This window comes from Bos indicus, chromosome 14, assembly GCF_029378745.1.
Source record: "Bos indicus isolate NIAB-ARS_2022 breed Sahiwal x Tharparkar chromosome 14, NIAB-ARS_B.indTharparkar_mat_pri_1.0, whole genome shotgun sequence".
Lineage (NCBI taxonomy): Eukaryota > Metazoa > Chordata > Mammalia > Artiodactyla > Bovidae > Bos > Bos indicus.
Genome location: NC_091773.1, coordinates 46635943 through 46659640, shown reverse-complemented (window position 1 = coordinate 46659640; position 23698 = coordinate 46635943). Strand labels below are relative to the sequence as shown.

Genomic DNA, 23698 nt, shown 5'->3' with positions numbered 1-23698 from the left:
ATAAACCTGCGCGTACACAACCCCTATTGGAAGCATAAAAACAAGTAATTACCCAGTAATTAGCCTCAGTTGTGCTGGGAAGGCAGCCATTATCTCAGTTCTATCAGAGGTCAGCGGGAGTCCCTAATTCTCCCCGCCGTCCTCTCTTTTGAAGAGGGCCTTTCCCAGTTGCCATCAGTAGAACATACCATTAGAGGCTGTTTTCTGTCCCTCACGATGGTTGAGGAATTACCTACATCCTCTGCCTCCCTTGCCCTGTAATCAATCAACCAGCACTCTGAGATCTCAGGGAGGTGTGTGTTTTATCACATCCAACCTGCTTCCAGAAAGGATTTAAGGTGGCTCACAACAAACATTCAGATGCCCAGGCAATTTTCTTTTTTAATAAAAAAGAATAGACAGCGGTATCTAAACATGTATATTGCAGGAGAAAGAGAAAGAGGGTCTGAACTAGTGACAAATGGGCAGGTCTTGCTGGGAAATACCAAATTTGGTTGAAAGCACTCTGGAAAAAAAAAAAAAAAAAATTCTGATTCTCCTCACCTAAAAATCAGATACTGGTAAAGACTGAATGCAAAAGGAGAAGGGGACGGCAGGGGATGAGATGGTTAGGTAGCATCACCAACTCAATGGACACAAATGTGAGCAAATTCTGGGTGATGGTGGAGGACAGAGGAGCCAGGCACGCTGCAGTCCACGGGGCGCAAAGAGTTGGACACAAGTTAGCGAATGATCAACAACAACAAAATCAGAAGCTGTAAGAGTTTATGAGAAGGCAACTCTGGCCAAATGACAGATAACAAAGTCAACAAAAGTCTACATCACTCAAGCAGCAGCTCTGATTCCTCAGACATTTTAGGATCAAGGACTCTACTGAGAATCTACAGAAAGTTCTAGACTCTTTCCTCACAGAAGCTCATAATCATATGATTTTGCATATACTCTCAGGGTTCCTTGGACAGAGACTGAATGCTTCTCTAACACTCAAATTCATATAAGAAATCTTCAAGTTATTCTTCACTGAATGCACAGAAGGGCCACTGAAAGCCAGATATTTTGAAGGAACCCCAGGAAGAATATGTTTTCTTCCATCTGTCCTGTTCAGCCAGCAACAACTTATAACCGTAAGTCAGAATCATTCTCCTTGAAAGGAGCTTTAGTAAAACCCAAATAATTGGTCTGGATCTTGTTTTTCTCCATTCTTTATCTTGGGACCTGCTTGCACTCGTATGCTGAGATGTTTTCCCTGTTAAATCTACTTTGGTTTTTGAGCTGCTGGTTTTGAATTCTTGGCTCCCACATATTCTGCATCTTAAATTCTCCTAATTTATTGTGTAATTAAAACACCCATGCATGTTTGTTCTCAATTAATAGAGACAAATTATTCCCCAGTGGAAGACAACTCTATTCCAACTTGGAACTGGAAGGGTGAATATGCCTGAATTTTAAATGTTGTCTAACGATGCTAGTATTCTTTGTTGAGTGTTTAAGAGATAGGTTTATGTATCTTTGGGAGATAAAGATCCCAAATTCTCATTCTCACCCAGAACCAGATGATTCTGCAAATTCCCAATCAATTTCCCAATTCATATTATCTTTAGGGCTTCCCTGGTGGCTCAGAGGGTAAAGCATCTGTATACAATGCAGGAGACGCAGGTTCGATCCCTGGATCAGGAAGATTCCCTGGAGAAGGAAATGGCAACCCACTCCAGTAGTCTTGCCTGGAAAATCCCATGGTCTGAGAAGCCTGGTAGGCTACAGTCCATTGGGTCGCAAAGAGTTGGACATGACTGAGCGACTTCACTTCATAACATGTTATCTTCAATATGTCGGCAGTTTGTATATAAGACTATCCTTAGAAGAAAGAGAAAATTAATCTGGGTAAAAGAGAAGGCAGTGGACCTGGATGAATAATATTTAGGTTGAACAACAAACACCTGTTTGAAGTCAAAGGATCCATCATAAGTCTACACACTTATAGTTCTAGAAATATTTGAAAGCATTAGAAAAATCAGTGACCCTAAGAGACAGCTGACATATTTATAATTTTGCAGGTAAATCTAATGTCAGCACCTGCTTTTTAAATTATATGCATGTATTTTATATACACACTCACACACACACAGACATATATTGGGTTGGCCAAAATTTTCATTTGGGTTTTTCCATAGCAGTTTATGGGAAAACATGAATGAACTTTTTGGCCAACCCAATATATACATACACATATATATTAATAATTGATACACACATATCTTATACACACACACACACATATATATATATGACTGACACACATATCAAGGTAGAAAAATCTGAACATAGTTTAGCTATTTCATACATAAGTTTAATACCACAGAAAGTCCCCAATAATATAAAACAAACTAGGTTATATGGTAAAGATTTCAACCAAGTAAGAAAGAATTATTTTACTAATTAAGACTTTTGGGGGATGTTTAGCAGAAGAAAAGAAAAGGTAGTAACAGTCACTTACTCTTGAGGGTCTGCTAATCTGAGAAACTGTGCTAAGCACTTTATTTAAAATGCTTCTGTTAAGCCCAACCAACATCAATCCCAATGGGAGATAAAATTATATCCACTTGGTAGACAAGGTAACTGGGGTTCAGAGAGGGGAGACCGGATGCTATGTAAGTGTCTTTCTAAAAACTACCAAGGAAAACTGTAACAGGCTCGCCATGCACTCTACATGCCCTTAGAGAGGCCACAGAGCTTCCAACCAGCAGGTCACTCACACCCCTGGTTCTAAACTTGCTGGTTGTAAGGGTCAAATGGGGATTTACAATGAGGACTCTGTTCAGGGTTCAGTACACTTTAATTACATCAGATAATACCTGCTGTTCCCATTTTTTCCTGGAAATGGGGGTAGGAGTCCACTTCCTGTTTATTTAAGCTCCTGTCACAATAAGCCTTCACTTTGTCAAAATATCACAACAGTGAAATGGAAGTGGTCACAACAGGAGCCAAACTGCCTGGAGCCAGTAGCATGGCCGTCTGAGCTGTCCCTTTGAAGCTCACATCAGCCTGACCCGATAGAAGCAGGCAGGAACACACAGGAGTGAGAGACGGAAGGAGAAGACAGACACACCAAAGGCAAACAAAGCAAAACCCATATACCGGAGCATTACGTGGATGGCCTACGAATTGTGCTCAAAGATAATCCACAAATTCACCTGGATTGTTTTAGCAGAAACCACCCCAGAGCATAATCAGCCTTTTCTCATATGTTAAGATAGGATTTTACTGGCTATTAGTCAATTCACTGGACAAGACTCTGACGCAGAGAAAGATTGAGGGCATGAGGAGAAGGGGACGGCAGAGGACAAGATGGTTGGATGGCATCACTAACTCAATGGACATGAGTTTGAACAATCTCCGGGAGATGGTGAAGCCCAGTGTGCTGTAGCCCATGGGGTCACAAATAGTCGGACACAACTGAGTGAACAACGACAACAAAACTATCCATGGAGAAACAAAAATGAAACATTAAAAAAACATGGGTTTCTTTACTTTTAAACTAAGGGGACAGTTGTATTTTGGGGGAGATGACTCATTGGAAAAGACCCTGATGCTGGGAAGGATTGAAGGCAGGAGGAGAAAGGGAAAACAGAGGAAAAGATGGTTGGATGGCATCACTGACTCAATGGACATGGCTTTGAGCAAGCTCCGGGAGATGGTGAAGGATAGGGAAACCTGGTATGCTGCAGTCCATGGGTTCTCAAAGAGTCAGACATGACTGAGCACCTGAATAACAACAACAACAAATTAAAGATCAATTAAATCAACATCAGAAATAATGGTACCAATATACATAAGAAGATGGGTCCTAGTTTAAAAAAAAAATCTAATCTTATTTGAGATCATTTCCTTATGGAAACCTTTCCTGAGTGTTAAGCAGTCCCTCTGTAAAGACATAAAGCTGAAGAAGACGTAACATTTTAGAGTATCATTGATGACTGATCAATCTTCTTTAAGGGAAGAACCAAAATGCCCCAGCAACCCAGAGTCCATGGGAATGGAAATCTTTCTGAATGATTTGCAAGTTTCCCTCCTTACACAGGGCTTCCCCAGTGGCTCAGATGGTAAAGAATCTGCCTACAATGCAGGAAACCTGGGTTTGATCCCTAGGTAGGGAAAATCCCCTGGAGGAGAGCACGGCAACCCACTCCAGTATTCTTGCGTGGAGAATTCCATGGACAGAGAAGCCTAGTGGGCTACAGTCCATGGACTCATAAAAGAGTCAGACATAACTGAGCAACTAACACACTCCTTACACAGCACCCCCATGCTACTCTTCCATGTGTTACACAAAGCCCAGTTATAATGTTCAGTGTCTGTAGGCAAACTGATAGCAATGCTGTGGGCCTCTGGTTTTTGTGTTTTTCTCAAAGGAAATTTCATCCTTTCTTATTCAGTAACCTAGCACCTACTGTGACATGTACATTGGATTGATGCTTTTATTCTTTCGTTCATTCATTCACAGGCACTGCTGCTGCTGCTAAGTCGCTTCAGTCGTGTCTGACTCTGTGTGATCCCATAGGCAGCCACCAGGCTCCCCCATGCCTGGGATTCTCCAGGCAAGAACACTGGAGTGGGTTGCCATTTCCTTCTCCAATACACGAAAGTGAAAAGTGAAAGTGAAGTCGCTCAGTCGTTTCAGACTCCCAGCGACCCCATGGACTGCAGCCCACTAGGCTCCTCCATCCGTGGGATTTTCCAGGCAAAGTACTGGAGTGGGGTGCCATCGCCATGGAGAAGAATGAATGGGCCAGGACTCTGCCCTCACAAGGGACACCTACTGCCCATGAGAAAAAGACATGTAGCAAAACCCAGTGGAATTATGACTGTAAAAGACGTATGTGCAAATGGCTGCACACAGGCCATTCTGCCTACTCCTGATTTCTCCAATTTATGCTCTTTATGCAGACCACTTCCTCTGTGACAGCACACTGAGTAGATGACTTGGGTCTACACAAGAGATCTCCCAATTACAATCCAGGGCCTGTGCTGGGACGGCCTGCAAGCTAAGAATAATTTTTACATATTTTAATGGTTGGGGGGGGGGGGGAATCAAAGAAGAATATATGAAATTAAAATTTGAGTGTTCATAAATAATTTTGGGGAACATAGCCACACTTCTTCTTTTAAGTATTATTTGTGGCTACTTTCCTGCTACAAGGACAGAACTGATGGAGACCATATGGACCACAAGACCATTTGTCACATGGCTTCTTAAAGAAAAAAGCTTGCTGACCCCTGATCTAGATGGTTTGGATCTCATCTAAGATAAAAGTAAACTGAATCAACATCATAAATTATTAGTTTAATTATTAGAATTCATAAAAATGGGGGAGGCTTTCGTGGTGGCTCAGACAGTAAAGAATCTGCCTGCAATGTGGGAGACCTGGGTTCGATCCCTCCGTTGGGAAGATCCCCTGCAGAAGGGCATGGCAACTCACTCCAGTATTCTTGCCTGGAGAATCCCCATGGACAGAGGAGCCTGGTACAGCCCATGGGTCGCAAAGTGTCAGACACAACTAAGCGACCAAGCACACACAAAAATGGGATTCCTAATGGCTTCTGATGAAGCGTATTTGGTGATCATCCTAGAACAAATATCCCCCATAAGTCAATCGTAAATAATCTTTAAGAAAAAAATGCCCATTATCACACATTTTCATGAAGTAGCAATCACATTAGTTATATACATTATAAAGCATGAGATACCAACGTGTTATTTGAATACAAAATTAGTGTCATATTGTCTTTACAATGTAGTTGGTTCACACCTTCAACACCTACTCAGCAAACATTTACAAAGTAAATACTTCATTCCAGATACTCCGCTAAAGAGCAGGAATAGAGGATGAGCTTGACAGAGTTCCTTAAAGGAATTTATAATTTATCGGGAAAACAAAAATCAACACTCAAAAACAAGTAGGCAAGAAGCACTCTACAATAAAATCTTAGAATCTTTACCCCTCATTTCAATTCTGCATTGGCTGAAATGAGGTAAGCCACCAAAGATGGATTTGTGTGCACCAAAGAGGTTCATCAATTTTACAGTAATATAAAGGTTATCTATTGGCTGATGTATTACAAGCCATATTTAGTAAATGACTGAATAATGCAGTTAGAAAACCAGAGATGTAATCGCTTTTAATTCTGGCAAGGATGTGTGTATTTTAATTAATCTGCCCCTCTTCTTGTCATTCACTTTCCCCACTGTGTCCCAAATAACAACTCCCTCCTGTTTGCCAGGACCTCCGAGGATCTGTAAGACTATGATCTTATTTTGAGTCCTAACCCAGCTGGCCCCACAGCTGTCACTTCATCCAGCAATATAAATACATGTATCACTGCTTTAATCCATCCTCATAAAATTATGTAGCTAGCAAAACGGGGCCTGGGACCCAGATTACGGGGAGAAATGATCATTCTGCTCCCATTATTCTGCGAAAGGTATTTTCCAGTGCTGTAAATCCCCAAAAAGCTTACAGCCTAATCAATGACGTGCATTCTCAGGGGCCTGCTCTCTCTAGCTCCTCCCAGATGGAATCTATCCGGTGGCCCATACGTCTGCTGACATGGATCCTGAAAGCCCCAAATGTTCAGGTTCAATGTGACAAGTGACCAGACCCAAACAAAGCTAACAAAGGATGCCTCTGCTTCCAGTTTGGACTGTAGTTTGTTATGCAGCCATATAATGGGTCATTCCCTGCACTTTTTTATCACTGGTTTTAAATTTAACACGTATTACACCACCAATGGACTGTAATGCTTGCATTACTGTAATAATCACAGCTACCACATATTGAATATTCATTATGTGAGTGGACCTCTCTTAGGTGCTTTAGAGCAAGGGTTCCTGGCCTTCAGGTTGTGGACTGGTATCGCCAGTCAGGTTAGAAATAAAGCACATAATAAATACATGTGCTTGAATCATCCTGAAACCATCACCCACCACCACCCTGCACCAGTCCATGGAAAAACTGTCTTCTACGAAATCTGTCTCTGATGCCAAAAAACACTGGGGACTGTTGTTTTAGAGAATTAACTCATGTGATTCTCACAACACTGTGTTTAGTCGCTCAGTCACCTTGGCCTCTCTGCAACCCCTTGGACTGCAGCCCCGCTCCATCCCCAGACTCCTCTGCCCATGGAATTTTTCTGGCAAGAACACTGGAGTGGCTTGCCATGCCCTCCTGCAGGGGAGGTGGACATAAACCCAGAGATTGAATCTGCGTCTCCTGTGTCTCCTGCATTGCAGGTGGATTCCTCACCTGCTGAGCCATGGGGGAAGCTCTGAATTCTCACGATAATTCCATTAAGTACTACTTCTCCTCATTTCTCAACAGAGGCAACTGAGGGTGAGGCCAGCTTCCTCCCTGTCCCCCCAACCTCCATTGCTGGTCTCCATCCGCCTTCTTAGCAGACTCCTCACCGTGTGTTTACTCTCTTCCCCAGGCCATCTGCTCCAGGGGGAGACTAGCCCCACTCCAGCTCCCATTCCCCTCAGAGTTCGGCTCCCAGCTGGGTTAGCCATCATGGTGTTTCGTCTCTGCCCTCCCTCCAGTGTGGGAAGCTGAGACAGAGTCCATTAAGGGGATCCAGGGACATTCTTGCTCCTTAGAGGCGACCCAAGGAGGAAACTTCCAGAAGTTGTCTTGTCCTGATGTAATGAGACTCAACTTGTGACCAACACAGCTGTGCAGAGACAGGAGCGTGGAAGGGCATAAAGCACCTACAATCCTATGTGTCTGAGTCAAGAATGAACCCAGTCAAAAACCCCCATCACTGTACTCCTTGTTAGAGAGGGTAACAGCCATCTTTGCTAGCGATACAGACAAGAATAGACCACCAGGTCAAACCCAAGCCTGAATCTGAAGCCTTACTTTAAACCCCACCACAGAGCTCATCGAGGTTATATTAATAATTCAAGACTTCATCACCATTCTGCCAACTCCCTGCATCTGGGAATCATGGAAAGAAATGTGCTGCCAACAGCATACTGCTGCCCAAACCAGCCTCCCCTAGAACCACAACCCAACCGGAGGGTACCCCAGACACGGCCAGTCTGCTTACTATATATAATCAATAGTACTCAGAGAAGACAGAATCCGAAAATAACAGCCACAAAAGCAACGAATTCAAAAGTACATCATAGTAATGTTAAAATAGCTGTTGTTTATACAGATCATCTAAACTCCCTGTATCTCTTTTAAGTGTGGTTATTAATAAATAATGATGCTACAGAAAAAGGTCCCAAAATGACAAGCATGGATTTTTTAAAATAGCAAAACAGAGAGTAAAAATAGTACTTCCTTACTACTGTTCATAGACCCCAACTATAATCCCATAAACAGGCAGGAAGGACTGCAAGGAAGTATTTTAAAACAGAGAAAAGAGCTAGCTTTGATTTCTCACCTTAAGATTCTAATGTGAGAGGCAATGGCATTCCAAGCTAGGTTTCCCTACCAATGGGCATCAATATACATATGTACAGCAGAAGAGAAGAGAGAAAGGGGAGGATCAGGGTAGAAACACACTGAAGAGTAGACCCCTGGTACAGGCCTTCCCAGTGGGCACCACCGGCTGAGAACTGGAAACTGGTCACCAAATTCAAACCTACAACAAGGGCAATTTACAGAGGAAGTGGCAAGTTTGAAATACCCAGTTTCACTTTTCCTGGCTCTAACAACACAATCATAATTTGCTTTTTAACTTGAACCACCTGACAAGTTCTGGAAAAGTGGTTCTCCCTGCTTTGTGTCTCGGCGACAACACTATGTTAGCAGTCAAAAGAGTTATACTCCAACCAAGGTGAAGAGTCTTAGAAGCTCAGAGTGCAGCAAAGAGATGAGCAGAAGATGCGAAGTGTGCGTGCTTTAAGAGTAGTCTGCATCAGCTCATTACTGCTGATGTTTTCTGAAGACTGCTGAGAAGCCAGGATAAAAGCAGAGGAATTGGTTAAATCCATCACTTGTGAAAAGTTGCAAACCCTTCAACCAGCAACACAGTGCCACTAAATTAAATTGACGCCAGGGGCTCTGATAAACAACCAGTAATTCCTTCGGTGTCAATGAGTTTGTGCTGCCCTCTGCCCAGAACAGAAAGGCTGCGATTCCTCAGCTGCAGATCCTTCACTGGGGGATCCTTAAATGGGAGACAGACCTTGAACCCTGAAATAGGAAATGAGGAGCCCCTGGGACAAGCTTGGTCTTGCCCTGCAGAAGTCACTTCCACTCACTTGGCCCATGTTTCCGCCCCCAGAAGATGAGAGATCCAGCATACTTCTACCAATTGGTGACTCTGGTACGGACTACTACCAAAGTTGTGGAATGAATAATCCAGAATCATACTGAAACAAGTTCTTAATAAGCCCCACACAATGTTTTAATCAGGACTCCATCTTACTACAAAATTGCACCCTGTTGTTCAGTTGCTAAGGTGTGTCCAACTCTGCGATCCCACTGAGTTGCAGCACACAAGGCTTCCTTGTCCTTCACCATCTCCCAGAGCTTGCTCAAACTCACTGAGTCGGCGATGCCATCCAACCAGTGCATCCTCTCTCACTCCCTCTCTTCCTGCTCTCAATCTTTCCCAGCATCAGTGTCTTTTCCCATGAGTCAGCTTCTCGCATGAGGTGGCCAAAGTATTGGAACTTCAGATTCAGCATCAATACTTCCAATTAATATTCAGGGTTGATTTCCTTTAGGATTGACTGGTTTGATCTCCTTCCTGTTAAAGAGATTCTCAAGAGTCTTCTCCAGCACCACAGTTCTAAAGCATCAATTCTTTGGCGTTCAGCCTTCTTTATGGTCCAACTCTTGCCTGCACAGTCCCAGCCTTATCCGAAAAAGACTGGGGATTTGACCAAGACAGGTGTGTGCATCTGTGTTTAGAGGTGAGGCGTGGGGGTGTTAGAAATGCATTTTCCTCAAAGTTCCCTAGGGTAAATCTTTAAGACAGCAAAATCCTGTCTTGCTTATATACTTAGAGACATTTTAATGGCATAGTACTGAATTTCAAGAAATTCGAGAGTATTTGCACTACTTTTTAAATTTTTAATGGAGGTTATGGGGTGGAGGGAGTTTAAAAAGTTCATTCTTTTCCTTTTCCTTTGTTCATTCTTTAAAGAAGATAAAGATACTCATTTCCAGCTCAACGTTGAAAGCATATCTGTGCAGTTCAAGATACTTAACTATGTTTCTGTTGAAATAGACTTTCTTAGAATAATGCCTGTAGATACTGAAACGATCTTATCTTAACCGACTATTACCACCAGCTCATTCTAAAAATAAGAGGACTAGTAAATGTGGAACTCAGTGGTTATTTTGAAGAAGGGAGAAGGGAGAAGTTTCTAATTCCTTTAACAAAACCAACCTCTACCCCCAAGATTTCCTGGTAACAAGTCTTCTTAACAGATGCATTTTCTTTTCAAAGGTTTAGAGACTTACTGAAATGGGGACTAAGTTAAAGCAGAGGGGGAGTCCCCCAAGTCTTCTCTCAAGTGAAAAGGTCTTTGTAAGCAATACCCTGTCTCATAGGAAAGCATCCAGCTTTGCAAGTGCACACAAGAAGGAGTGGAGGAGAGCGAGCAGCAGGGGTGTGTGACAGGGTTCAGGATATGAGATCCAGAGATGTCATCACAGTTCTATACACGACCCTAAACCTCCTACAAAGAACTGGACTTCCCAAAAGAACCAAGCCTGCTTTGGAGTGTGTGTTTTTCACTTGTGAAAGTCTCTCAGTCGTGTCTGACTCTTTGTGACCCCATGGACTATACAGTCCATGGAATCCTCCAGGCCAGAATACTGGAGTAGGTAGCCATTCCTTTCTCCAGGGGATCTTCCCAACCCAGGGATCGAACCCAGGTCGCCCGCATTGCAGGTGGATTCTTTACCAGGTGAGCCACCAGGGAAGCCCAAGAATACTGGAGTGGGTAACCTATCCCTTCTCCAGGGGATCTTCCCAATCCAGGGATCAAACAGGGGTCTCCTGCATTGCAGGCAGATTCTTTACCAACTGAGCACTTGAATTAAAACAAACCACTGCCCAGCCTACCCCACAACTGGATAACTGAGAAACACTGACACCAAATCTACCCATAAACCAAAACAAAACTTGGTCATCAAAATAGCTTGTGAATCACATACAGACTAACCACTCATATTTCCTTCTATTTAAATCACTAATTCTAATATAATTTTTTAGACTGCTTACCTACTTTCCAAATTAAAAAAAAATAAAATAAATGAAAATTCCTGAAGAAATCAGTCCTGAATATTCATTGAAAGGACTGATGCTGAAGCTGAAACTCCAATACTTTGGCCACCTGATTCAAAGAACTGACTCATTGGAAAAGACCCTGATGGTGGGAAAGATTTGAGGGCAGGAGAAGGGGATGACAAGAGGATGAGATGCTTGGATGGTATCAACGGAGAAGGGGACGACAGAGGATGAGATGGTTTGATGGCATCAACGACTCGATGGACATGAATTTGAGCACGCTCCGGGAGTTGGCGATGGACAGGGAATCCTGGCGTGCTGCAGTCCACGGGGTCGCAAAGAGCTGGACACGACTGAGTGGATGAACTGAACTGACTGAAACTAAAAATATTAGAGCAACACAGTAATCTTCATTGGAGTTCAGAGCAAATATTCATGAGCATTTAACTATGTACCCACAGGCTCTAGTTTTAGTTCCTGCAAGTAGAACTGAACACTTTTTTAATTAGTTCAGTCAAAAGTCAGTAATTTATTGGAGTTTATTCAGTTAAAAATAGACACAAAGAGCTGTTTTTTTGTTTTTGTTTTTGTTTTTTCCTAATACACCATTCATCTCCCTCCACGGGTCTTGCACTCACTACCTCTGGCTTTTCAATTAAATATCCTCATTTTAGTCCATATGGAAGTCTCTTCTCAGAAGCCACTGCGAACCAGAAGCAGGGTGAGTTTACCTAGACCCCCTGGTTCCCCCACTACTGCCTTTTATCACAGATCTAGTTCTAAGGCAGGGGCCCATCAGCCAGAGGGCCCCAGAGGAACCCTGAGGACCTCTAATGTTTGACACCTCCTTCAACTAGCACCTCCTTGCACCTAGAAAACAGGTTGTGCCTGGAGTGTGGGCATGAGAATGACTGTGGACGGGCTTGCCTAGGAAAGGCGCTCTCACTGCGGAAAGCCATCAAAGGACAGGCCACTTTTCTGGAGGAAACACAGAACTCTCATGGTACACAAGCCTGCCCTGCCCAGAGGCCTGCCTCCTTTCCTGGTCTCACCACCACCCTTCACTGCCTTGCGCATGGAGCATCTATCACTGTGCTCTGCTTTAAGCTCCCCACAAACAAAGATGTTTCATCCTTTGTGCTTTTGCTACCTTAGCATTCCTCACCAGATGTGCCCTCAAGCTATAGCCATGGGGAAGGGGGCTTATTAGGGAGGGGGGCCCTGCACAGGGAGAGTGCCTGCTTAGTCACTCAGTCCTGTCCAACTCTTTGCAACCCCATGGACTATAGCCTGCCAGATTCGTCTGTCCATAGGATTTCCCAAGCAAGAATAATGGAGTGGGTTGCCATATCCTACTCCAGGGGATCTTCTCGACCCAGGAATGGAACCCGGGTCTCTTGCATTACAGGCGGATTCGTTACTGTCTAAGCCACCAGGAAAGCCTCTACACAGGGAGAGGGTAATGTAACCAAGTCAGTTATCTACACCATCTTCATGTCTTCACCACTGTCATCATCACCACCTATGGATACAGATGCTACATAAACCCTTCCCACTATCTTTCTTAACCTTCCAACCACCCTTGTGACAATGATGCTTTATCTCTATTTCACAGGTGAGAACCTTAGAGGTCACAGAGAGTAAGGGAAAGAATGAGATTGAACCCTTATGTGTTCAGTTCCAGAACCCAAGCTCACAATGAATGCATCACAATGTTTCTCCATAATACAACTGTCCAAACACCCTGAGTCAGGCCCTGGAGCCCAGTGTTACAGGTGAGCAACACACACTGAAGAAGGCTGAATGTCTAAGTTCCTACCCCACCTGTGCCCCAAGGCCCGGTTTAGTGACTTACTTTCTCTATAACCATGGTTAAGTTACTCAACATCTCAAAAGCTTTCACCTGACCGCACAGGGTTGTTAGGACCAGTCCATTTGTTAGAACATCAGATTTTGCACAATGAGAATGTATAATACATGAGAAAATATAAAACGCAAGCTACGGATTAATCAGCAAATTGAATAAAATGTGCATTTTTCATAGCAAAAGCTATTTTGTGCAAGTAATCTAAATGCACCCCCAACATTTTACCCCCACTCCACCTTTACTTTCTTCAAAAACTTACCAAAAGCTCCAAACCTAATGGACCTTTCCAGGTTTTACTCACCTAGACCCAACACAAATTATTCACCACCACGACCATCTCATCTTAGAGGCACTCAACTGAGAAGAGATAGAAAGGAAATGAGAGAAAAGAATGAACCTTAGGAAACAGTTTGAGGTCTTTAGTGCATCATCATGAGTACCTGGATCTGTGCAGTGAGGAACTTTCACCATGCATAATAAATGGAGAGAAATGTGAATGAAGGCAGGTGTGTAAAACTAAAATGACTTAGGCACAACTTGGTTTTGACTGAATAGACCGCCCGAGGTGGCCATCTTGGAGAAATGATATGCGCATCGTGAATGCTGTGCCCACAGAGGATGTGGAGGCGGTGAAATCTGACATTTCATTTAGATGCTGCTGTTTATGAGAGGACTGCGGAAAACTATGCGAGTGTCAGCACACTGAAGGGCTACAAGGAATTCTTGGTTTTTCAAATAATAACAAGGAAGAATTGCACAGGGGTGAAATCTGTCTGGGATATTCTATGCCCAGCCCTGATCCTGCTGATTCTAGCAGCGAGAAAACCCTGGAAGGTGCAAGACGCTGCCTGACTTTTTTTAAAAAAAGCAGAATCATCTCAATACCATTTTCTGTGGTATTAAAGAGACACTGGTTTATTCGTGCGAGTCGCTTTGGTCGTGTCCCACTCTTTGCAACCCTATGGACTGTAGCCCGCCAGGCTCCTCTGTCCATGGGATTCTCCAAAAATACTGGAGTGGGTTGCCATACCCTACTTCAGAGGGTCTTCCCAACTCAGGGATCGAAGCTTTGTCTCTTATGTTACCTGCATTAGCAGGCAGGTTCTTTACTGCTAGCGCCACCTGGGAAACCCTAAAGAGACTCTTACTTTGACCAAATTTCAGGGTATTTACTTGTCCACAGCATTTCTTGATTTTGAAGCAGATGTCAAGGAAAGAGCATATGGAATTGAGGGAGGAAAAAAAAAAAAATCCTAGCATACAAGCCTGAGGGTAAACAGTTATCTTTGACATTAATCACTGACTTGAATATGCTTTGCAATTAAGATTTACAGTGAATTTAAGCAAACCCAGCACAGAGAAATCTGGATGTACCAAGAGAGTCATTATGAGCTGAGTTGACATTTTATAAGTCTATACCTGTGAATTCCTAAAAGCTTTTAAAATGAGTTTTTTCAAACTGGAAGCTACTTGCGAACATGCAACCTGCATGCACTTGCGAACATGCAACCTGCATGCACTTATTTTAAAAAGTCAAATATAAAGAGATTATTCAGTGACCTTCTGTTGAGAACAAGTATTGCTGCAGAAGATAAGCATGGGTCTTGTATCTGAAGGATCACTAGATCTTTCTCAGGAGTACATCCAAGAAAAACTGCAGGTTCACTACAAGACGTACCTGGACTAGTGCCTTTATCTGCTGGGCTAAGCTGCTGCTGCTGCTGCTAAGTCGCTTCAGTCGTGTCTGACTCTGTGGGACCCCATAGACGGCAGTCCACCAGGCACCGTCGTCCCTGGGATTCTCCAGGCAAGAACACTGGAGTGGGTTGCCATTTCCTTCTCCAATGCATGAAAGTGAAAAGGCAAAGTGAAGTTGCTCAGTCATGTCCGACTCTTAGCGACCCCATGGACCACAGCCCACCAGGCTCCTCCGTCCATGGGATTTTCCAGGCAAGAGTACTGGAGTGGGGTGCCATTGGGCTAAGCTGCTACTTCAGCCTTAAAGGGGTCTCAGACATGGCTCTCCCAACTTTCTGTGTAAACTATAAATTTTCCACTTGGTGTCATCCATAAATGAAGGATACAAAGTCTGTCTTGGTGAGATCTCAGATATTAATTAGTAATGATCAGTGCACAGGGGAAAAAACTAGCAAGGAATCATTTCCTTCTTTCTGTTGGCTCAGATCTCGTCCATATAGGCAGTGCCACAACAAAGTCCGTATTTGTCAGTTTTGGTCACTGTTTTCTCCCTCATTCTTTACCAGGTAGTCTGGTCCAGAGGATTGGCTTCCTGAATTGAAAGAACGACCACCTTCTGGTAGAAGAAGGTATTGCAAGCCACACAGTAACTATTAAGCCATTATCCATGTGGAATGCTCTTCTTTCTAGGAATCTATGCTATGAAAAGCAGAAACTGCTTGCGTTGCTTCTGTAAATGTGGCAAATCAAATTTAGCCACTGTTAACTACTTTATTCCCAAGAGTTTGGGGTAGGTGGCTGTTTATCTCCAAATATAAATTAGTTTTATTATATGCAACCCACCTCCCCGCCTCACCCCTTGGGAGTCAGGTTCATTTCATCAAAGTCTCAATAATTTTGATGAAATGGTTATGCTGATTAAAGCTGGTGAAAGCTATTAAACATGGAATACTAATTTTAAGTACAAACCATTGTGCATTCTCAAAGAGCCTGCTTTGGGGAATTAGAGTGCTTTTTATCATTTGTTTACTTATATACTTTAAATATTTCCCCTCCATCCTTTTAATTTACATTATCTTTGAAGATAGCAATGTAAAGCAAAGATAAGCTTCTGTCTAGACAACCCTCCCAGTTGATCTGAAATCCAGAATTAGTAGAATTCCAATGAAGTGCTTATAATTCCTATCTGCTAAGTTTTTATAAGGATCCCCTGAGGTCAGCTATCACATTGGCTTCTAAAGTACTGCACGTGAAAAAGAAAATAAAAACTACCATAACTGGGAATTTATGGAGAAGGCAGAACTCTTGGTACCAAGAAAGAACTGTCCAGCGGGGGCAAGAAGGAGACGGTCAAAGCTGATTCTATAAAATGCCAATTATTAAGATTGGGAGGCTGAGTTAAATAGACCTTTGGTACGACCACAGCAAACACTGCCATGTACAATAAATTTTATATTGCTTTCCTTTCCTCTTCCCAGAAAGGTGTGTATGCATGGCAGTTTGGGGACGGCAGTGGAAGGTGAAGGAATAGATGTTAATTTACCAAAATAAGATTTGTACAGTATTTCACCTTCTTATTTAATTCTTCTTTCCATATGCAATGACAAGAGGCTAAGGATCCCTTAAAAAATCCCAACCACCTCTATTCATGACGGGTGTGCCGTGCTGTGCTGTGCTTAGTCGCTCAGTCATGTCCAACTCTTTGCGACCCCATGGACTGTAGCGCACCAGGCTCCTCTGTTCATGGAATTCTCCAGGCAAGAATACTGGAGTGGGTTGTGTAAACTTCACACAAACAGAAATCTTGGTTTTACTCGCTGGTTCACTCCAGGTGTTTAAAAGAATGTCTCCTGGCACACAGTGGACATTCAATAAGTATTTGTTGGATAAACAAATGAAGTAAAAGGAAGAGTCAGAAATAAACGATTTCCCCAGAACTAACTCTCAAGAACCTTTCAAGTTAGGCTTGAGATATGGAGTGTCTGAGAGTTAACGAGACCACGGAAAGATACAACCAGCATATCATCTAGACCTTGAAAATAAAGATAAAACATGGTCCAACTGATATGTTGTTTTTCTTTGATCTTGAGTACAGAATGATTTTGTAGAGGATTACAGAATGTCTGATGTCCTCGGCATCACTGAGCAGCCGGAGAATATTAAAGATCATGCAGGCTGATTGCTACTGTTCAATTAACAACCGAGAACCAAATGGTGCTGCCAATTTGAGGACTCCCTCAGCAGAAAAGCACTGCCTCCATTCTGTTCATTAATGGATACATGAAAAACAAGAAGGGCCAGTCCAGAGACCACCAAAAATGATGCTGGCATTCAGGGGTCAGAAGTTTCCTGTTTAATAGTCTCAAGGTCTTGCAGATTGATAATCATGCAATTCAGAAGCCCATAGACAACTCTTAGAACTTGAAGGATAGTCTTCTAATTCATATGAACAAGAATCTTTTTCTTCCTCTTCCCCTCCAGTTATTCTTGATTAAGTTACACAGAAACTGTGAAAACACTACCACACTGCCAGATATGTAACTGGCTCAATAAATATTAACCAGTGACTCGCTTGAACTTTTTCTCTAATACCCAAAAAGAAGTTACGTTTTTAGAATTAAAAAAAAAAAAAAAAAGGAACTTTCTGTAACTAGTTAATTTTTAACTCTCAGCATGTGTTAACTATTCACACAGATAGATCACAAGGAGTAACTAGAAACTTTACCGATCATGAACAAAAAGGCAAAATCCAGATTTCTTATTGGAGGATTAAACAAGAAAATTATTTCTTCTTCACCAAGGATAGGTCTGTGGGCTTCCCTGGTGGCTCAGACTGTAAAATATCTGCCTGCAATGTAGGAGACCTGGTCAGGAAGATTCCCTGGAGAAGGGAATGGCAACCCACTCCAATATTCTTGCCTGGAGAATTCCATGGACAGAGTCAATGGACGGCTACAGTCCATGGGGTCACACAGAGTTGGACATGACTAAGCGACTAACACTTTTCACTTTTCAAGGACAGGTCTGTGACAAGAAAACCTTCTCAGAAATCAACTAACCAAATCACTACACACATGTCTATTTCATCATTTAATTCTCTTCAAAAGATAAAAAGTACTGATCCAATGGGTGATGCTGAAAATTCTCCGTATCAGCATTTGTCACTTCATATTACCCTCACCATCACAGTTCCATAAGCAACATCCATTTCCAACACACAGAATGAGATGTCTACCTTAGACATACTACATGTGTTCAGAATTCCAAAGTTTAAAATAACTTTCCCTTCTATTCAGACTATTTTCAATCAGCCATAGACCCAGCTGATAGGATAATAACAACATCTAATATTAATTCATCACTCCTACACAATAAACATGTCTGGTTAAGTGTTTTACTTACATTATCTCATTTAATCTTTACCACAAGGAGTGTTATATTAACAGCCTCATTTTGCTGATAAAGAAAGTGAGGGTCAGGGAGGTTACGGAATATGGCGGAGGCCATGTAACTAGTAAGCCTGGGGTTTGGGTTTCAACTTGGGAACTTGTCTGATTTCTGAAGTCAGGTTTTTGACTACTCTCATATACTGAGGCTAACATATACCTTCCCTTCTTACATAAGATATTCTTTCCTTTATTTAATCAAATCTGAAATATAACAACTCCATTGCTATTTAAATGCAAACAAATCATTCTCAATTTGGATCAGGGAAATAACTAAAACAATTTTTTCTTTAAGACTGAGGATAGTATCCACTGATCATGTTCATGATAAAATCTATTTTTCTTTTCCCTATCTCTTTCTCATTTTTCAATCAAATACAGTTCACTTTGTCCCCTTAAATAAGGCGTTCTACTGCTATTGGGAAACCAATTTTCTCTCAAGACTTTATTGCAATATTATCAGAAAACTGGCTACTTAAACAGCAGGTAATCTTTTATTTCATGCATAATTACCATGCACTATATTTTGATTTGATCCTAATGGCCCTAAGTACATTTTAAACAAACCCTCAACCTGCCCAAATGAAAAACATTTTGCTTCCTCTGATGCACTTGTGTGGCAATGATAATTAACACATCTTGGGAAATTCGAGCTACATCTGATTAAATCATAACACACCATAAAGGTCTTTACAAATAATCCTTTGAAGAATCCAGCTGAGAAAAATCATGAAAAGAAGAATTACGAGAAAGGAAGCTCATTACGGTTTTGTGCCTGGCACTTAAAGGTGACCCTGACAAGGTGAGGGTTTTGAATTAAGTTCGCTTTCCCAGAATGCACCTGAGTGTCTGAGTGAGGAGGGCTGTCTGGGTGACCAACTCTTCACTCACAAACTCCACATTTCTGTTCAGGGACCAGCTCCTATTGTTTTGTCTTTGGGCCAACCGCCAAGGAAATATTGCCCTTTCATCAGACCAGTGACTTAAGAAGCAACACTTATTAAATTAAAAAAAGTAAAATCCTTTCAGAAAAGGAGACCTCTTCAGGCTTCCATGCTTAAAATTTCAACTTGGTAAACTTGAGGTAATATGATCAAAAGGAAACATCACAAAATATAGATACGAGCTCAACAAACCAAATTGAGGGGGGAGGTCGGAAAACCAAACCCAGAAATTAAGCAAGCCTAGCTGTTCAATGGCACCCCACTCCAGTACTCTTGCCTGGAAAATCCCATGGATGGAGAAGTCTGGTGGGCTGCAGTCCATGGGGTCGCTAAGAGTCGGACACGACTGAGCGACTTCCCTTTCACATTTCACTTTCATGCATTGGAGAAGGAAATGGCAACCCACTCCAGTGTTCTTGCCTGGAGAATCCCAGGGACGGCAGAGCCTGGTGGGCTGCCATCTCTGGGGTCGCACAAGAGTCGGCGGACATGACTGAAGTGATTTAGCAGCAGCTGTTCAAAAAGTCAAATAAGAAAAACAGATAATTCAGCACAGCCATACTTTGAATAACGGAATGACTATCATTGTTATGGTTCTTGCTAACAATAATAACAGCCATTGCACTAGTCACTTACTGAGCACCTACTGACGCAGTCTGCTACTTATCTTCAAAACATTACTGAGAGTTACTATTAACTCACAGAAGGGTAAACTGAGGCAGAGTGGTGTTAAGCAATCTTCCCAAGATGATAACAAGGGGCAACAAGCATCGTTGCTGGGGTTCAAGTGCAACCCGCCTCATCGCAAAACACATGCTCTTAATTAAACACAACCCATTCCGCCTTACCTAAAGCAAAAAATATTTGACTATAACCTACCTACTGTGTACAGCTGTGTTCAGTAACCTGGATGGAGCATCACTATAATGTTGAGCACAGAAGGTGCTCAACAGTATTATGTGGAAAGAATAAATATATAACTCTTCTCGTGCCCAAAACTATTTATTAAGTAAAGATAGGCACTATACCCCATGATGGTGTTTAAAGAAAGGACGAAAATGCAAAATGCAGATCTGGTCCAAAAATGTTTACCATCTTTATTGGGAAGATTCTTACAAATTAAACAATTAGGGAACAAAACAAGTCAGCCCCTATGGCAGGCCTTGGGACAAAGTTCAAGCTTTCTAGAAAGCCCCATGATTTGGAATCCAAAGTAAAAATGGGAATAAGCAAAATCTGGTTTCGTCCCAAGGACCCCCACCCAAGAAGTATCTTCTGCATTATTACCCAAGAAGTATCTTCTGCATTATTCTCTGAGAACTAACAAGTAAATTGTACGCAGAGAGGTGTTTCTTAACTGAATTGAATAGTTTTCCAAAACAATCTCTTCCACCTTTTTGTTTGTCTAGTTATTGTCTGGCAATCCATGTGTTCAGTCCTACACATTAAAAATGTCAGCCATCGTGTGAGACCTTCCTTGTGACATAAGGTGAAATGCCTCACGTTAAAATATGCACAGGAATCCCAGAATCGCCAATCCTCTTCCGTTTGAGGCCACAGTGAAATTCCAGCTTAATCTTTATAGAATTGTTTTAATAGATGGTTGAACAAATCGCCTGCAACTACTGAAAAATCCATGAAAATCTTGCCTACACTATGGACGCTTGCCAGTCCCCACCCCTCATGTTGTGACAGACCCAGGCTGTTTGGTGGTGGTGGTGGTGTGTGTGTGTGAGAGAGAGAGATGGAAACCTTTTTAGCTAGCTTATTGAATCTTTCCACCTCCTACAGAGAACTCTGAAGAAATGCACTGTTTTTTTCAACATTCAAATGAGTGTGAATCAGAATGGTTGTTCTCCCAGGACTCATCTTTTATGTGGAGTGTAGGGTCAATGAAAGGATTGAAATGGATCCAAGTTTCCTTGATTAGCTGATTTTTAAAAGGCTGGAGACAGCGCACTACAGTGTGGTAAGAGGAGAACTGGTCTTGTCTCTGCTTTACTGCAAAGAAGCTAGGAGAATTTATTTAACCATTACTTAAACCTTCCAAACCACGGTTTCCTTTTGAAAGGAATGAGGAGCTAGAACCAGACACTCTTCAGGCAGAATTCACACACTCGTTGCTGCAGACATACTGGTTTAGTCATTCCTTTTCCCAAGACATTTTTCTACTAGAGTGCTATGAAGAGATTGTACCCCAGAGCTCTCAAATTTGGGATACCACAGAAATTCCCATGGTGTTTATACCTGGGCCCCACCCTCAAAACATGAAATCTAGTTGATTAGAGGCAGGGCCCAGGAATCAGCATTTTCAGCAAAGGCCCTATGAGATTTCAAGGTGTGTGGTCCACGGACCACACTTTGGAAAAGAGTGGTTTAGCTGAAATTCTTGATGATCTGGGTGCATACATCATGATTTAGCAATTACAGACCTGGCTGAGATGGGTCCAAAATTCCTTGTGAATCAGAGCTAAATGATTTTAATGAGAACACCTATGAGAGGGAACACACAGAGGACAAGGGCTCCAGTTCTGCCACTTTATGTTACTTATGGGTGCGGTAATCCTGGGTTATCTCAGTTTTCACATCTGAAAAAAATCAAAGTGGGCAGGCTTCTCTCACCAGATTCTAGGAAAGAAGGATGAGGAACCTGGAGGGATCACCTAGTGGGGGTCCGGGTTCCGAGAAGGTCCTCAAACCCTGTTTGTTATGTCCTCTCCTGCCCCCACTCCCTTCAGAGGCACTGGGCTGTAGGGAGCCGGCCTGCCCCAGCCCCTGGGGTCCAGCCGGCTTGCCTTCAGTGCCCCAAAACAACAGAAGGATCTGAATTTGTCTTGTTTCCAAAGAAAGGAGTAAGTAGCCTGCATAACCTACCAGCGCTTATTTGAAACCAGACCACTTCACTCACTATAGAAATTCAAAGGAAAACGCATCTCTTCTAAGCTTCCCATAAACACTCCTCCATTTCCCCTGCCCCTCAAGGCTGAGCAACTGGGGCACATTCCTGGAGTGGACATTGTATGATAAACTTTGGCCAGCCCACAAAACACGGATGGGGTCCAAAGTCAAGAAACAGTTCCTGAAGTTCTCTGATCCAAATCATGCTGGGGCACACCCTTCTCAGAGTTAAGGGGATCCCAGAAACCAAAAGGGAAAATGCAGTTTTAAGTATACAGAGGAGAAATGGTCTACTTATATTCAAAGGACATCACTCCCTGAGTTTTATATATTAATGAAGATTAAATCCAGAGTTTATAAACTCTTCATGATTATTAATGATTTAACTGCAAGGAAGTAAAAAAAGCCATGTGGGTTAATATCGGTGATGAAGAACTATAGAATGAGCAGCATCCTTCCTTCCCCTGCCCCACACCCTAGAAAATCCCCCTGAATGAATGGCAGTCTGTAGACCAGGGGTCCCCAACCTCCAGGCCACAGACCGGTACCTGCTGTCAGATCAGTGGTGGCATTAGATAAGAAATAAAGTGCACAATAAATGTACTAGGCTTGAATCATCCCCAAACTATACTCCCCTACCCCCCTTGGAAAAACTGTCTTCTGCAAAATCGGTCCCTGGTGCCAAAAAGGACAGGGACTACTGCTGTAGACTGTTGATGCCTAGTAATGACCAGCGTTTGACTCTTTTTGTAAATGCCATTCCCTTTTTTTTATTTTTTATTTTTCCCCAAAAGACATTGAGATCTGTGCCAATGTGTTCAGGATCACCAAGAGGAGAGCCATTCATAACGTGTAACAATTTTTACAGCAGAAAAATGAAATCCAGTTTGGCACCGATTGACGCTCCTAGATTTCCAGAGAGGAGCTGAAGAATCCATTGTGCTGGATGCACATTTTATAACCTCTGCCCATTTATTCGGCAGAGCAATAAACACTGTAGAGGAATATTTACTGTTTTCCACTTGAAAAGCAAATTTGTGGCAAGGGTGCTGGGCACAAATAAAATTAGTTAAGTAATAGGGAGACACAGGCAAGGTCAATGGCTGGAAAAGAATATATGAAATGCTTTCGCTCCGATGGTAGGAAGAGGTGAAGAGGCGCCAAGAGAGCAAGTTCTTTATAGGCTAAGTGCGCTTCTTCCATTCCAAGGGGAAAAACACACTCTCACACAACACACGTGTCCACATATTATAGTGGCAAATGCACAGTCAAAGGCCGATAACTTTTCTTCAGTAGTTTTCATATGTTTCACCAGCAGCGAAAGAAAGATTCTGAAAACCAAGAACAGATCTGTTTGGACGCTGCCTTGTGAATGACAGTTGCTCAGTCGTGTCCTACTCCTTGCAACCCCATGGACTATAGCTCACCAGCCTCCTCTGTCCATGGAATTCTCCAGGCAAAAATACTGCAGTGGATTGCCATTTCCTTCTCCAGGGGATCTTCCTGACCCAGGGATCAAACCTGGGTCTCCTGCATTGCAAGCAGACTCTACCATCTGAGCCACCAGAGTATAGGATGCTTGCTGCCTTATGGCT

General features: G+C 42.5%; 1 protein-coding gene and 1 long non-coding RNA gene across 2 annotated transcripts in view; one reads left to right on the top strand and one right to left on the bottom strand.

Annotated features, from left to right (window-relative positions):
* The window catches only part of EXT1 (exostosin glycosyltransferase 1), a 313610-nt gene that overhangs the window by 147674 nt on the left and 142238 nt on the right, over nucleotides 1-23698 (bottom strand). The gene's annotated exons all lie outside the window — the stretch shown is intronic.
* Nucleotides 942-15780, top strand: LOC139186944 (uncharacterized). Its single transcript, XR_011570632.1, has 3 exons — nucleotides 942-1124; nucleotides 12866-13025; nucleotides 15382-15780. It is a non-coding gene; the product is annotated as an uncharacterized lncRNA (long non-coding RNA).